This window comes from Anguilla rostrata, chromosome 15 (assembly GCF_018555375.3).
Source record: "Anguilla rostrata isolate EN2019 chromosome 15, ASM1855537v3, whole genome shotgun sequence".
Lineage (NCBI taxonomy): Eukaryota > Metazoa > Chordata > Actinopteri > Anguilliformes > Anguillidae > Anguilla > Anguilla rostrata.
This window is the reverse complement of record NC_057947.1, coordinates 10,998,451-11,014,050: the sequence shown is the minus strand read 5'-3', so window position 1 is coordinate 11,014,050 and position 15,600 is coordinate 10,998,451. Positions and strand designations below refer to the sequence as shown.

The 15,600-nt window shown below is 46.1% G+C and overlaps 1 protein-coding gene across 4 annotated transcripts in view; it reads right to left on the bottom strand.

The window, feature by feature from the left end:
- Positions 1 to 13,860, bottom strand: part of LOC135240333 (double-stranded RNA-specific editase 1-like) — a 147,721-nt gene extending 133,861 nt beyond the window's left edge. For 2 of the 4 annotated variants that reach the window (XM_064309672.1, XM_064309673.1), the window contains exon 1: positions 13,656 to 13,860. The gene's annotated coding sequence lies outside the window, so the exon portion shown is untranslated. The remainder of the gene's footprint in view (positions 1 to 13,655) is intronic. The other 2 variants (XM_064309677.1, XM_064309678.1) reach the window with 1 other exon arrangement.
- Positions 13,861 to 15,600: the final 1,740 nt, after the last annotated feature.

The following is a 15,600-nucleotide window of genomic DNA, read 5'->3' as shown; positions in this document are numbered from 1 at the left end:
GCTCACTGACCAGAGAATAAAACCAGCTCACTATCCAGCTCACTGACCAGGGAATAAACACTCATGACAGAATAAAACAGCTCACTGACCAGAGAATAAAACCAGCTCACTGAGCAGCTCATGACCAGGAATAAAACCAGCTCACTGACCAGGGAATAAAACCAGCTCACTGACCAGGGAATAAAACCAGCTCACTGAGCAGCTCACTGACCAGGGAATAAAACCAGCTCACTGACCAGGGAATAAAACCAGCTCACTGACCAGAGAATAAAACCAGCTCACTGAGCAGCTCACTGACCAGGGAATAAACAGCTCACTGACCAGAGAATAAAACCAGCTCACTGAGCAGCTCACTGACCAGGGAATAAAACCAGAAAATAAAATAAGCTCACTGACCAGAGAATAAAACCAGCTCACTGAGCAGCTCACTGACCAGGGAATAAAACCAGAAAATAAAATAAGCTCACTGACCGGGGAATAAAACCAGCTCACTGACCAGGGAATAAAACCAGCTCACTGACCAGGGAATAAAACCAGCTCACTGACCAGGGAATAAAACCAGCTCACTGACCAGGGAATAAAACCAGAAAATAAAATAAGCTCACTGACCGGGGAATAAAACCAGCTCACTGAGCAGCTCACTGACCAGGGAATAAAACCAGCTCACTGACCAGGGAATAAAACCAGCTCACAGACCAGCTCACTGACCAGGGAATAAAACCAGCTCACAGACCAGCTCACTGACCAGAAAATAAAATAAGCTCACTGACCAGGGAATAAAACCAGCTCGCTGACCAGCTCACTGACCAAATGTGCTTTATAAATAAACTGACTTGACCAGGAATAAAACCAGCTCACTGACCAGGGAATAAAACCAGCTCACAGATGAGCTCACTGACCAGGGAATAAAACCAGCTCACTGACCAGAAAATAAAATAAGTTCACTGACCCGGGAATAAACCACGCTCACTGACCATGCGCACACACACTAGGGTTTCACAGCAGGGCACACTGACAGGGCCCAGAATGGCTGAAATCCCCAAATCCTCTCTCTCTCAGTGAGTGCAGATGGGGGAGGCTGCAGCGGGGATTAGGCTCCTGATGTTGAGTAGCACGCCGCCATCGCTGTCAAATCCACACAAGCATAATGGCTGCTCCGCCTGCGATCCTCCATATAATATTAATGCAATCTCACTGAACGGAGACGGGGAAATATGGGAGCGCTCCGAGCTCGGGGCCTGCTTAAATCACAGGGTAATTTAGGGTCTGGCTCAAAAATAGCACATCACGTAGACGCCATTTCACAGTTATTATACACAATGGGCCACGCTACACATAAATAGCTTATAACGCAAGTACTACCGAACGTGCACGTGTTCAAGGCCGGCGCGCTGAGCTTACTCCGCTGCCCTGGCCACTGGCGTCAGACGGCGCCTGGAGCATTCCCTGACCTGAGCTAACCCGACTTGAAACGCAGAATATACTCTGCAGTTTTCCTGGGACGCAGTTTCCAGGTGTTGAGTGGGCAATGTCATACTCCCTGTGCCATCCAGAGGATTCCTGAGCCAACATGGAGCCAAAACGAAGCACGCCGTTAAAAGTTTAAACTGCTCAAGTAAATGCCGACCGTAACTGGAACAACAATTCCGGTCATCGGTGATCAGCGAGTCCAAATGTGATCAGCAGGACAACCACACACCAAAGTACAATTAAAATAATCTTTAATCACATTTTTTCGTTGCAAAGCAACAGAACGCTCTGAAATTTTCACACATTTAAAATTTGTAGTCCCTTTTTTCGACCATGAATTAAGATTTGATTTAATTCAACTGAAAACTGAGAAAATTATGCTTTCCCCATAGAAAATCTGACTAATTATGCATGCGATATTTCATTACAACACGCCTCACCGTGGAAGTTTAACAATATTTCACCCTTCATTTGCAACTAAATTCAAGTAATATGCCACAACACTTAAATAGCAACAAACATACCCAGTACGCTTCAAAATCAACGCTTTATTATAAAAGCTTCAAATAGCATGAATTAGTTTTGCTTATGAGATGTAATGCACAATTTTTAGTGACAGGCATTTCATATTTAATTATAATACCATGTAATGCTCATTTTCACCAACAGTGTCACTTTTCTTTCATATGGACTGCATTAATATAGCGCTTTTATCCAAAGCGCTTTACAATGGATGCCTCTCATTCACCAGAGCAGTTAGGGGGGTTAGGTGTCTTGCTCAGGGACACTTTGACACGCCCAGGGCGGCGGATCGAACCGGCAACCCTCCGACTGCCAGACAACCCAGGTAAGGGGGCGGCAGGTTGGCGGTTGCACCCCGCTGAGCGATTCGGCGAGCACGCGGACGGCACGGCGGTCGGACAGCGGGGGCGGGTTACGAGAGCGGCGGACCAGGCTGGAGCAGATGGCGCTGCTCCCAGGGACGCCGCGGCGCCAGTGCGTGCGCGAGCGCGTGGCGGTGCGAGCCAAACGCCCCGCAGGGACGCCGGAGGCCGTTCCGCAACGGACCCGACCGCGAAATCTCGTATCCGGCCGATAAAACACGCTCACGGCACGCATCAGCGCCGAGGACCGCTCCGGTCGTGAGTTTTGAGTTTCACAATCTGGCGACGCCTCCCGATCTGGAGACGCGATTAATCCTCCCAGCTACACTCGCTCTCCAGTTCATGCCTTTTGTGTGGGACGCTGGGATTTCGGGACGAGAGCAGGACCGTGGAGAGGAGGGGAGAGTCACTCTCTCCCTCTCCTTTTTCATCTTTTCGCCATGGTTCTCATCGTTAACTGAAAATAAAACGAAAACGAAAGCAAGGAGTGAAAAAAATTTTTTCGGAGAATGAAAAAGGAAAATTTGATACAAAAGAACTGAAACGAGCACCGCGGTCTCGGATCGAACCTGTGCCGAACATGGCCGCCAGCCCCGCAGGGCCGTCGCGCAATTGGCTTCGTGTCGCTCTGGAATATGGCAGGGACACGGTCGGCGGGGATAGCGGTGTTTGTCGTTTGAGCGACTACCACTAGCCGTCTGGTGCCGTGCCGCCTTGGGTGCGAGTGGTGTCTCACCTCCTCTGGGTTGGGTGCGTTAAGAGAGCTGTGACACGGTCTGTCCTGAGCCGACCCAGGCCGTATGCACTGGTAGTGTACAATGGCCGCTGAAATGGTGGGATTTGGGAATTCAATTACGATAAATAACAACGAATTGCACGTCTAAAAGAAAAAAACAATTTTGAAGTTTAATTCTTTGATCGTCAAGTGTGAGTACATGATACGAATAAGATCCGCTCAATGTGATATGTCAGAGAACACGCAAGCATCCTCAACGTGGCTCTACTGCACCAGCAAGACACGTGGCTGGCTAATCAAACTGGAAAAAGTAACCTTTAGAGCTTAGTGAGAATAATGCCTGGATGACAATCCAATGTCTGTAGCGGAGGTTGTGGAAAACATCAAAAATACAAATGACAAACTAGCAATGAAAAGTAAAACTAAACTGAACTCACTGAAACAAAACAACTCTAAAAACTAAATAAACTGAATTAGAAAGTGGAATGGAAACTAAAATGGAAAAACTAAATTCAAAACATAACAGTATAAAGGCCTTGCTCTCTACCCACACAACACACAAACAAAAACCAAGTCACAGCTGTAACACACAGACACGTGCACTCACACACACACGCACACACACACACACACCCACCCAGATCTGATCCCTGCCACAGCAGACACTGAACAGATTTAAAACTCAGCTACAGTGCTTAGCCCACACAGCACAGGCGTAAAGTTGGCCACATACAAGCGAGGCCCACACACACCTTTAATTAGACAAGACCGCTGGGCAGCAACCACGCCACCAGATAAATCTCACACCATCTCAAACTCATTTTCCGCGATCATCACAAATGGTACATTGTAAAACGTCGCATCAGTAACTGTGAAATCACCCTTCTAACAGATTTTTGCACGTTTCTTCATTTTTATGACTAATTAATATCGTATTTGCTTCTTGCATCCGACTGGCAGATGACATGCGTCCACGTTCAAGGCCTGACAATCAGAACGTGTGGCCCTAGCAGAGCCCAGAAGCTCCCGCAGCTGAACCGCGTCCTTTGGTAAAGATGCCCGGATGACATCAGCTGGAAGCTCCAATGAAGCGGGGCGTATAACGCACGAATAGAACGTTTCGTAAGCACCGGCCGCACCTGCATCATGTGCCCTCTTTATTTCCATTAGGCACGTTCACCACCGAGAACGAGCAGGAAGACCTGCGTACACAGAGGAGCCGGGGGCTCGTTTCTCTCCCATTAGAACAGCTCAGCGTTTCCGGCAGACCCACCGGGGGGGGGGGGAGCTGGGACTGAATTCTCACACCCCCGAGACTAAAGGTCATCGAAAAAAAAACCTGTGTGATAAAGATAAAATGCTTGGCTCCGGTTTATTGTTGAGAAGATAATTCAACAGGGAAATCGGGCGGTAACGAAAAAACACTGCGACTACCATTAGAGGCTAGAGAGAGCGGAAACAGATCTGGGACTAGCATTCCATCCGCACGAGAGACGCCGATGCTAGATCTGCCACAGGGATGGTCGATCACACCTCACCTGCACAGGAGGGCATAGCAACATTAACTGGGAAAAACTGGACATTTTTGAAGGTAGACAACATGCTGTCTGTGCCATTACTCAAGCAAATAAAAAAGCACAAGTCTGGAATGAATAGCCAGCTAAAGTATAATAATTTCATGACATCTCAGTACGTTTCGTGTAAATCTATGATGCATCATAAAAAAAAAAAAACTTTGGTTAGTTAACTAGCTAGCCAGCCAGCATAACTACCTAGCCAGTGATCAATTTACAACATTAACATTAGATACGGAGTCCAGAAGAAACTATTGCTTGTGAAGGGTCATCGTTGAAACATTTAATTTCTACAAAGCGTTACATATGCAAAAATGTCATACTGACCATAGGCCAATTATTGATAATTAAGGTCAGTGCTATAGATAAATATAATTCACTAAGTGTTGAACGTCTAGCCTATTGTACATTGTACCATCGCAAACAACATATCTGTTGTAAGCAAGGAAATTCCCACACTCACCAAGGGCTCAATAACACTATGCTACTTTCAGTAACGCTTATTCCCCACTATAGTGGGTGTGCAAGCAGTGGGTAAGATAATACTTACGATTAAATGCTCTGGCAGGAGGCTACAGCTGGTTCATAAAAAACATCAGACAGCATGTAGGTTGGGATTTTTAGCTAGAACACAGTTTAACCAATAATGCAACCAGAATTCTCCCAGAGGTTACTGTGCTAAAACGCTTGTTCAAAAGCCAGCCTGGTAATAGTCAACAAAGAACTGAACCTTGCATGTGTCTGTGTGTCTGCGTGTTTGTGTGTGTGTGTGTGTATATAAAACACTTTAATGAGTAAAAGACTGTGCTTGTGTTTTGCATCTGTAAATAGTTTGTTATAGAGTGTGTTTAAAAGTGCAATATTAACAAAACTGGCTTAAAGTTGGTCAGGTGAATCCCCCTACCCCCAAACCCCGACAGCTTCAGCGAAACCAATCTACCCCCCCTCACCACATCAACGCTTTCCACTGAGTCAGAGTATTTTCCCTGGAAACACCAGGCTGCAGCCCATCGGTAGGGTGCTAAATTCAGCGCACCGGCAGTCACAATGCACACACAATGAAGAGACCACTTCCTCTGACAGAAACTGTGTCTGCGCCGTTCTCTCGTGAAAACGCGTATTTTAGAGACTTTCGCATTCGCGTCAGCTCTCCCCGAGGCATTGAAAAGAAACAGCCAGCGCTGCCCTGTGTGTAAACACAAAATATTTAACAAGTCTAGCAGTTTCTCAAGGCGCTGTTCCCCTTCTTATTTGCAAGGTCAAAAACAGAAGCAAAACCGACTCGAGCAAAGCAAAAACTAAAAATCACAGACCAATTTCCTAACTGCGATGTGTGCGGTTACTGGCTTTAGAGAAGATGACAAAGAGAGACGCCTGCTCCTTCCCACACAAGGCCTGCTGCCACGGCCTGGTTCCTCTCTGCTCACTACACAGAACGCGTGAGGTAAACACCGCCGCAAGATCAGCCCTCATAATGCTGGCCTTCCAACATCTCTGGTCCGGCCAGATGCACTTCTTCAGTAAGCTTATCCCTTTGATAAATACACACATTTCACCCTAATACATTTCTGAAAATGAAATCAGGAATATCAGCGTATATAGTTGGCGAGTCCTATTGAGGCCACAAATGCCTCAGATATTACATTACAGGCATTTAGCTGACACTTTTATTCAGAACGACTTACACAACTTTGTACACAGCATTTAGAATGCATCCATTTATACAGCTGTATATATACTGAAGCAATGCAGGTTAAGTACCTTGCTCAAGAGTAAGGGTAACGACAGTGTCCAACCTGGGAATCGAACCAGCGACCTTTAGGTCACAAGACCAGCTCCTTACCCATTACACTACACAGCCACCCCTCTCATATCTCCCTGGACACCAAGAGAGGCTCTACCTCTGGGAAGTCAGGAGTCGTTGTGGGAGCTTAAAAAAGGCAACAACAAAAAAACATTAACAGTGTCCCGAGAAGTCAGAGCTGACCGTGTGATGACTGAGTCACGCGAACGCACGCGAGCTCCCGGCGAAGCGTAACGAAGCGTGCGCTTCCGCGCGACTCCTCCAAAAGCACACGACCGGGGCTTCATTAATAATGCATCAAAAAGGCGACCCCGTGTACTAAACAAAGCAAAACACACTCACATGCAGGAGTGACCATAATAAAAGGAAAGACGCAAAGACAAAAAAAAAAAACAGTAGAAAATCAAACAGAGGCAGCTGATTTACATGCTATGTAAATCAGCTGCGATCCTGGGATTCATCAAGTATTCTTCGCAGGCATAACGTAATATTGAATAAACAGGCTACGTTTAATACGAGGTATCTGCGGCAGAGAGCGATTGCTCTCCCTCACGCGTTCTACGCCGAGCATGCTTTTAACCTTTAGACGGACACGTGAGCGTTTTCGTATGAATCATAATCCAAACGCTGACTTTCCTAGGGGGCCTGGCATCCTCCAGAATCTGGCCTGACCCCGTTCCACGGCTCTCACAGGCCGTGATGTCACGAGCGGCTCTCGACGGAAACAAGCCGCGTCGTTCTCGTTTCGCAGAAGGTCCGTCTCTATGCGATAAAGGTTATGATGTGGGCTGCCACCCCTCCTTAACTGCTGAGCCATATGCTCTCGTTTCACTCCAAAGGCATCGGGCCGATTTCCCCAGACCTTCTACAAACGGACTTTCTACAGTCTCAAAAAATAAATTTGTAAACATTCGACCTTGGTAAGACAGCCCAGTGTGAGAGTCCTGAAGCGAACCATTCTGGCTCCCAGGCTCGCCAACGCGGACCCCAGTCAATCGTTTCATTCAGGAAAGAAATTCTGAGGGAGCAATCAATTGGGACAAAATTATCACTATTTATTTATTTATTATTATTGTATTAAAAAATGTATTCAACCGTTTAATATTCAATTAGTCTCGGTTCACATCGGTTTTCTTTTGTGCCCGAGGGCAGCGCCAAGCACTACAGTATTCTTCTAAGCCATGTTCCGTTAGCGTTAAGAGTTGCAAGGTGCTGTTATGCGATTTCAAATATGGTAATAAAGTCTAAAATAACTCAAAGTTCACCTCACCGTACGTTTCTTTATTTTTAAATGCGGTGAAAACTGCTGCAGTGTAAAGCCGTTGCTTGGGTAAACGGATATAGCTTGTTACTGACTCGGGGGAGAAATCAATTTCTTTGTTACTTTGTTTTGTTTTTACAATCGAACATAAACAGCTTTCTGAAATAGCCTAGTCACTTTTATAAAAAACAAACAAAAAAATGCCACTATCATATGCACGACTAAGCATTTTTGTTTTTGTGTGGTACTACACTTGCATTCACATTCTCCAGTTCCAGACAGGACCTGAATTTGTTTACAATCTGTCCCGCCTAACTGAACACCCTTTCGGAAGGGACAGATACGCTTCTCGACATAGCCGCGTCCACGTATCTGTGGTGACTGTTACAGAAACGCATTCCGTCACAAACCGATGCTTAGTGTTTGGATAAGCGATTTGCATGCTGAACATTTAATTACGTATGCAAAAAAACAGAAAAAAAATGATACGTTACCTTATCATTGACTTCACGGCGTCATCGACCGATAAACCGATAAGTGGTGCCATACTTAATTTAATTTACATTGCAGTTATTTCAAATACAACGTCGTCGCCAATTTAACCTGAGGCATGCATTTCAAAATACATTCACACACACACTGCCAACTTAGCTGGGGGGGAAAAACATTGAAAACAATCTACATTTATCGACAGGGTATACCAATTTTCAATTGCCATGTACGAGTAATTTCAAAGCCATGCACCTAATTTGGGCCTATTGCACAGAAAAAAAGAATGTATATGACAATGAATAAAGTAAATTTGCCCGACTAACAGAAAACGTGGCGTTTTGAATCATTTCCAAGAGCTACTGTCCCATTTTCTTTTTTTCAGCCTGTGTATTATGTGCGAGTGACATTTGCAGATCATAATGAGAGTTTATACATTGTAGCTAATATACTGAGTGCCAGTATTCAGATGGCAATAAAAACCTGTTCAGTTAAAAAAAAAGCTTTCAACACAAGCACAATCAAGGTCAAGTAAGAGTAATCTCAGAATAAGACGGGACAAATATGGCAAATATATACATGTATGCAAATTGCTTAAATGTGTAACAGTAACTATAATTTACTACAGAGTGCATAGACAAAATTTAAAGAACATCAAATGTATTGTGTCATCAGCTAAGTCATTTCCCCTCCCTCTGAGATTGATCTGTCAGTCACGGTAGTGAGGAGAAACACAGCCTATACGGGTGGATCAATACCATGTCACAACCTCACAGAAAGGGCCCAGATCCACCGCGGTGCTGACAAATTAATCCCTGTTCAAGGGAACCTGCAACGCCATGCAAGGCGAAGATTTACGCTTTCAGTGGAGAAGCACACGCTCGCAGTTCAGTTCACTTTCCCTGGAACTCGCGCCAGCCAAAAAATAAGCCAAACAGAGAAGAGGAACAGCGTATTTATATTCAGGAGAAAGCCAGCTCTCCCGAGAAGCGGTTTTACTGATCTGTGAGGCCCTGCTGTGAAGGTAAGAGCCTTCCCATTGGTCTTCATTAACGGCTCCATGCAGCACACCTGTATGTCACTCACAGGTAAGTCCAAAGAGGTCATTTTTTTCCTCATACAATACCATGTCAGGCTAAGTCAGAAAAGCTCCCACCTACACTAACAATCCTCTGTCTGTGACTCCTCTATCCAGACCCATTACACTCTGACTGTCTGTGACTCCTCTATCCAGACCCATTACACACGGACTGTCTATGACTCCTCTATCCAGACCCATTACACACGGACTGTCTATGACTCCTCTATCCAGACCCATTACACTCAGACTGTCTGTGACTCCTCTACCCAGACCCATTACACTCAGACTGTCTGTGACCTCTATCCAGACTGATTACACTCAGACTGTCTGTGACTCTTCTATCCAGACCCATTACACTCAGACTGTCTGTGACTCCTCTACCCAGACCCATTACACTCAGACTGTCTGTGACTCCTCTACCCAGACCCCTTACACTCGGACTGTCTGTGACTCCTCTACCCAGACCCATTACACTCAGACTGTCTGTGACTCCTCTATCCAGACCTATTATGAATACATATACAGTTTGACAATACTGCTTAAACCAAACACCCTTTTATGCAAAAGGTGTGATTATGTGAGTTTTAAGCTCAGGTCCACATGAACGTCAGCAGGAGCAGTATCAATAGTATAGGGACATGGCAGTGCAGAGCACTACTGTTTCAGAACTACATAAGTCTCTGAACCCTACAGAGACCGTTTCCAGAACTGCACATCTCTCTGGAACACAGACACTAGGCACACTGCCCAGACTTGATACAGACCTGCACAACAGGTTGGAACTTTAGAGCAAAACCGGCTCAGATCACAGGTACTTGGGTTTGTGCCAAGCCCCGTTTACATAGGAGACCTGAGCCACAGTGGCCACCCATTTCTGCCTATGGAAGAACATGCTGAAAGAGCACAGCAGCGAGCTGGCTGGGGACAGCTCTCAAACACAAACATACTTACGGACAAACAGGGAATGGGACTGTTAAGCAAAAACAATGATGCTTCCACCAGACACGGTCACTTCTGGGGACAGTGTTTTCTGCACAGCCCAGTGGTGACCTCCATGAGACCCTTCACCCTTTTCCACTGAGGGGTGGGGGAAGACGCATTTCGCTCAAGACTCTGGAATTAATAAATAAATAAATAAATAAATAAATAAATAAAGAATCGGACGCAGCACAGGCCGGGCGTCTGCAGCCGATACCAAAGACAGAAATAATGCACGAGCAGGTGCGTGAGTTTATACCTGGCAGGCACGGCCTTACTAATTTATTACGACTGAGGCGTCTAACGGCAGCGGTGTGATTCATTTTGTTCCTTTCTCTCGTGCGCGGGCCAGGCTATTTCCACAGAGACCCTTCCGTTACTGCTGTACTTTAATGGCATGGACGTGTACGACAACATTTAGGCTAATGGTTACAGCAAATATTGCACGTGTATGCAAATCTGAGGGTAAATATGCAGGCACGGTGGAACGCCTGAAACAGCAGCACATTTTACAGTCTGTCGGTAATAATTCTGCGAGCATAACCTCCACACATTAATGCACACGGAGCTGTCTTTTCCTTCCATGTGCGGCTTATATGTGACCAGTGACCTCAGTCAGACTGAAAGAGAATCGATGCACGTTCACCACAGACCTCGTACCAATGGGCCTCTATAAGTAAATCTAATGCATGTGAATATTAACGGTGGAAGGTCCGGCTCATGATCCACTTCAACCGTCACCCAGAGCACAGAGACGCCACAATGCGCACGGGGCCTACAGTGAAAAACCCAGCTCAATCACCCGACCCGTGGACCGCACAGGCAGCGCAGTAACCGTGTTATAATGGGCCGGCTCAAACCTTGACCCCTGACCCCCCGCGTAAATTAAATGGCCCGATACTCGATGGCGGGTTTTGGCGCCCCGGGGAGCCTCGTTCCGCGCGACCGAGCGCAAAACGCGTCGACGAGCGCTGCGACCGGCGGGAAACTGGGTCGCGGGCCTTCACTGGGGGGCGGGGGGGGCCCTGCATGCGAACGGCGGCCGGTCCCGCGCGATTCTGGGGCCCGCGATCGAGCGGCTCCCCGCTCACTTTCACCACAGCGCTGCTGACGGGCACCGACGGGAACAGCCGTGCCCAGAGACGGGGCTTTCTTTTGCTCCCGCTCTGAATTTTGGAGTGTCTGAACAGGGTCACGTGACCCCTCTCAGGGTCTGGTTATGCAGAGGCTCAGAAACGTGATTTAGAACACATGGGGCCTGAATTAGTCACTGGCACAAACTCTCTATTTATTTTATTATCTCACGGTGACAGCTTCTGCACCGGCGAATAAAACCCGCATAATAAAAACAAGCAAAAATACTGTGCAACAGCAAGCTTAAATAAGAGCAAAACTGGATGGTTTCCACTGACAGTTGTTGACAGCTTAAGGTCTGCTCAGTAAAAAAGGGACATAGAGAAATACACAGAAAATGTCTGAACTAATTTCGAGCAAATACTGCAAACAAACGCAACTCATGAAAATATGGAGCCTTCTGTGTTCAAGTGCCCAGCTGCATTCAGTTGGTTAGATAGACCAGGCACCACAAGCGCTGCCTTTCCGTTTAATAAGCAGCATTTGTTTTGTAGGTGATATAAACGAGGACTGACCTCCAGGTAAAAAAAAGGCAATGCGTTAAAAGGTTGAAAATGCCTCGGTCGATTCCAAACGACGACCACCGCATGAGTGACACGGAGAATAATATGCAGCAGCAGCCAAGAAGACGGCCGCCTGCCTCTAATCAAACCCTCTCGGAGGTTAACGCGAGTCCCCGCAGTCCTGAGCCGGAGGGACAGCACCGCGAGCGCCACTTAATTTGCTCAGGTGACTTCTGCTTCACTGCGACAGCAATAAAAGCTGAACGGGAGACTGGCTGGCTAAATGAAGCACTCCTGCGGAAAACAACCCGCTGCCGAGGACGCGTTTCCAGAAGAAAAAAAACCGGCGTTGAGTTTACGGCATTCCGCTTTCAAGCATAAAATCCCCATCCCTAAACACAATGTCACGCTCTGCAGCTCTGTCAAAAATGGGTGTAAAAAAGTAAGGACTGCCAAGCGCGCTCGTGTTTATTGGTCTCTCCAAACCCACCGGTCCATATACCGTTAAAATGAAAGCATACCTACGCTGATTTATCCAGCTGCCGTTAGCTTTATTATTCCAGTGTCAGCACCACATGGATCCTGAAGTCAGACTTTAAATCCGCATTCAATGCAACGTTAGGTAGCTACGTAACACGAGCGGTGAGGAAAGATGTAAACTTGGCTAACGGTAGCCAAGTTAGCTAGCTAGCTAACAATCTTACGTTAGCTAACCATTATCTTAATCATGTTTAATTTAATTTGTTATTAGACAGGGTAGCTAGCGCTAACGTTGTGGAGTAGGATATAAATTGCCAGCATTGTATTACTGCGTAGCTGTATAGGTAACGTTGCCTACAAATTACTATAGAACAGCTCAGGGCAAGCAATGTGGGCTGTTGAATGACAACTAAATTAACTGGCTAATTGTAACATCAAAGGAAGATTTTACACGGTGGGTGTCTTAACGTTAACGATCAGGAATCCAAGTGTAGTGTGAACATACATGGGTACTTGTGTACTTGGCAGTTATCCCACTAGCTAAACAGCTATATGTATTTACAAGCAGGTTGTTCGTGAGACATCGCAACATCGTACAAAACTATTAGCATAACTAGCCAGCTTGCTCCAGCGTTTTTACGATTCATGGGAGAGAGTCGTGTGATAACCACGAAGTATACCGTAGGTACCATTATATTCTGAGGATAAACATTGCAATACAACCCATCACTACGTAGTTAGTCCGTCAGCTAACTTGCTTATTTAAAGGTATCCAGCTAGCTGTTAGCTAGCCAGCTAGGTGCCCAAAGATAACTGCTAACTGCTCTAGCTATATAGCACGCCAAGGAGCGATCAAAACAATGTTACTGGAACCCACACCGTTTCATTGTACGTCCACAATGGGCTAGATCTTTAACATATTTAAATCTGTGCAGCACAGTACGCTGCGCGAGAAAGCTAGTGGGCTGGCTAGCGAACTAGGGCTTTACACATGGCATGAGGTCCCAGGTGGCTAAGATACCATGCTAGGACAAAAACATTAGTCCGCGCATATGAGAAATTCACTTGCGTGAAATAAATCAAATAGCTTGCTGGCAAATTAGCAATACGGACAATTATGGCGTGAATTTGTCTGCATATTCTCTTAGCTTGTCCAATTCTATTAACCTTAGATTCACCGATTGTTCAGCAGCATAAAAACACCGGAAAATGTCCCTTGTCTGTCTTCGCAAAGGGAAAAAAGTGAGAGGTCAATACTTACAGCGTCAGATGTTGTTGAAATTCAAAGTGTTCTTATAGCTTTTTCAAGTGCGGCTTCTGTGCCATTAAATGCAAACGCTACGAGCACCCTCTGCAACGATGCTATTGATGTTAGTGTGTACACACTGGCAGGCGGTCCGACTGCTGCGCGCGCATACGGTGGCCCCGCACACACCACCGCTCCGCTTCAGCGCCGGGAACGTGAGCCACACAGAAATGCCCTTTTGATTGGCCAAGCCAGCGTTTACAAAATAAATTCCCCTTTGATTGGAAGAGGCAGTTTGCAAGAGAAATGCCGTTTTGATTGGATGAGACAGAGCTTGAGCGAAGCTCCTCCCTAAGCTCTACCGTCGGGATTGTGCACAAGGCAAGCGAGATTTTCATGGCCAGAGCAGACCGGACAGACGCAAGAAGGCGGTGACATAGATATGAGATCAGATTGGGCAATTAAACATCGGCAGGTGAATTTCACTACATTGAAGAACTATGAACACGCATTGTCTTTCCGATGATATCCCCATCCCAAAGTCTTACCTTGAGCCCTGGCACGCTTTGATGCAAATTCTTTCTGGACATTAGGGTTGTCCCTTCTGAATAATTTGCAAGTGTTCGTGGGCTTTACACGACCCATAATGACCCTTACTGGCCCTTCTCTGACATCGGCATACCCTGAGGATACTGAAGGAAATTCCCCATAATTCTTTGCAGTACCGTTACATTCCGGACAAAAAACCCTCACAATCAGGAGCCAACACTCTACGGGAACAGCCTTGACCAATCAGGAGCCAACACTCTACGGGAACAGCCTTGACCAATCAGGAGGCCAAGATTTATTGTAGCATTTCTTAATCACCCATTATTGTTAACTTGTTGGCTATTTAATTGAACAGCACCATGGCGTGGCCAGACCATAGGCTGTAGAAAAGATACGGACCAAGTCACCGTGTGATCACCCGCTGTCTTTCCATGGACTTGGTGAAAAGCCTTTTGAAGCTGCAGAACTGCAGCTTTCGGGCGCCGCCATGTTGTACAAATTGGAGCCAGAGACTGCGCAGTAGGGAAAAGGGGGACCCTTATATGGGCATGAATGCTGACCCAAATCGATCTGGCTAAGCACAGAGACATGCTGCAGACCAACTAGCGTCGACCAAAAGGGGTGACCCTAATGGTTCCATAGCATGAATGCTTGACACATCCACGTCCAGAGTCATTCCACATAAGAACACCACATGAGATACAATTTCTTGTTTGTACATTTGCACCATGTCTAACTAGCAAACATGTCCCGAACATCTCATTCTGACAAAAATATGTCTATGAAACGTTCAGCAGTTTTCACAAAGCTTGTACCATAAGCTTTAAAATGTTCCATCATCAGGAGACATTGCAGTACAAGAGAAAACACGTCAGGACATTGCAGCACATGACGATTTTCTTATGAGAAAAAATGTTTTACTTTTTTTTTTTTACCATATTGTCACCATTGACTAACATTGAAACAGGTGGCTGAAACACCTCTTCTGGAGCCAACCAAAATGGTGCTAGTGAACAGTGTCTCTGAAGCGAGCTTCAGAAACACAGCCCATGCTGTGCTCCAAAGCTTATACTTGTGTTCTATCTAGAGCATATAGCGGGTACAGAAGTAAAGCAGTCATGTGATCACGTGCCAGCAGCCATTGCGTTTTCCGTTATGTGTTTAAGGGCGAGTAGTGGTGATGTCAGAGTACTGGCACGTTTCAAACGGAATGGATTTTAAGCATTCTTGCACTGAATAACTGCAGACTTTCTAGCAAACCTGAAGGTGTGTTCTTACAGAAACATGAGAACGCAGAACACAAGTATACAGTTTGAAACACAGCCCTGGTTTTAGGCTTGTCACTGGATGGCTACCCAAAAAAGTATGGAAGTCCCGCCCTGTTAAGAACATGCATTGTGTAAATCCTACC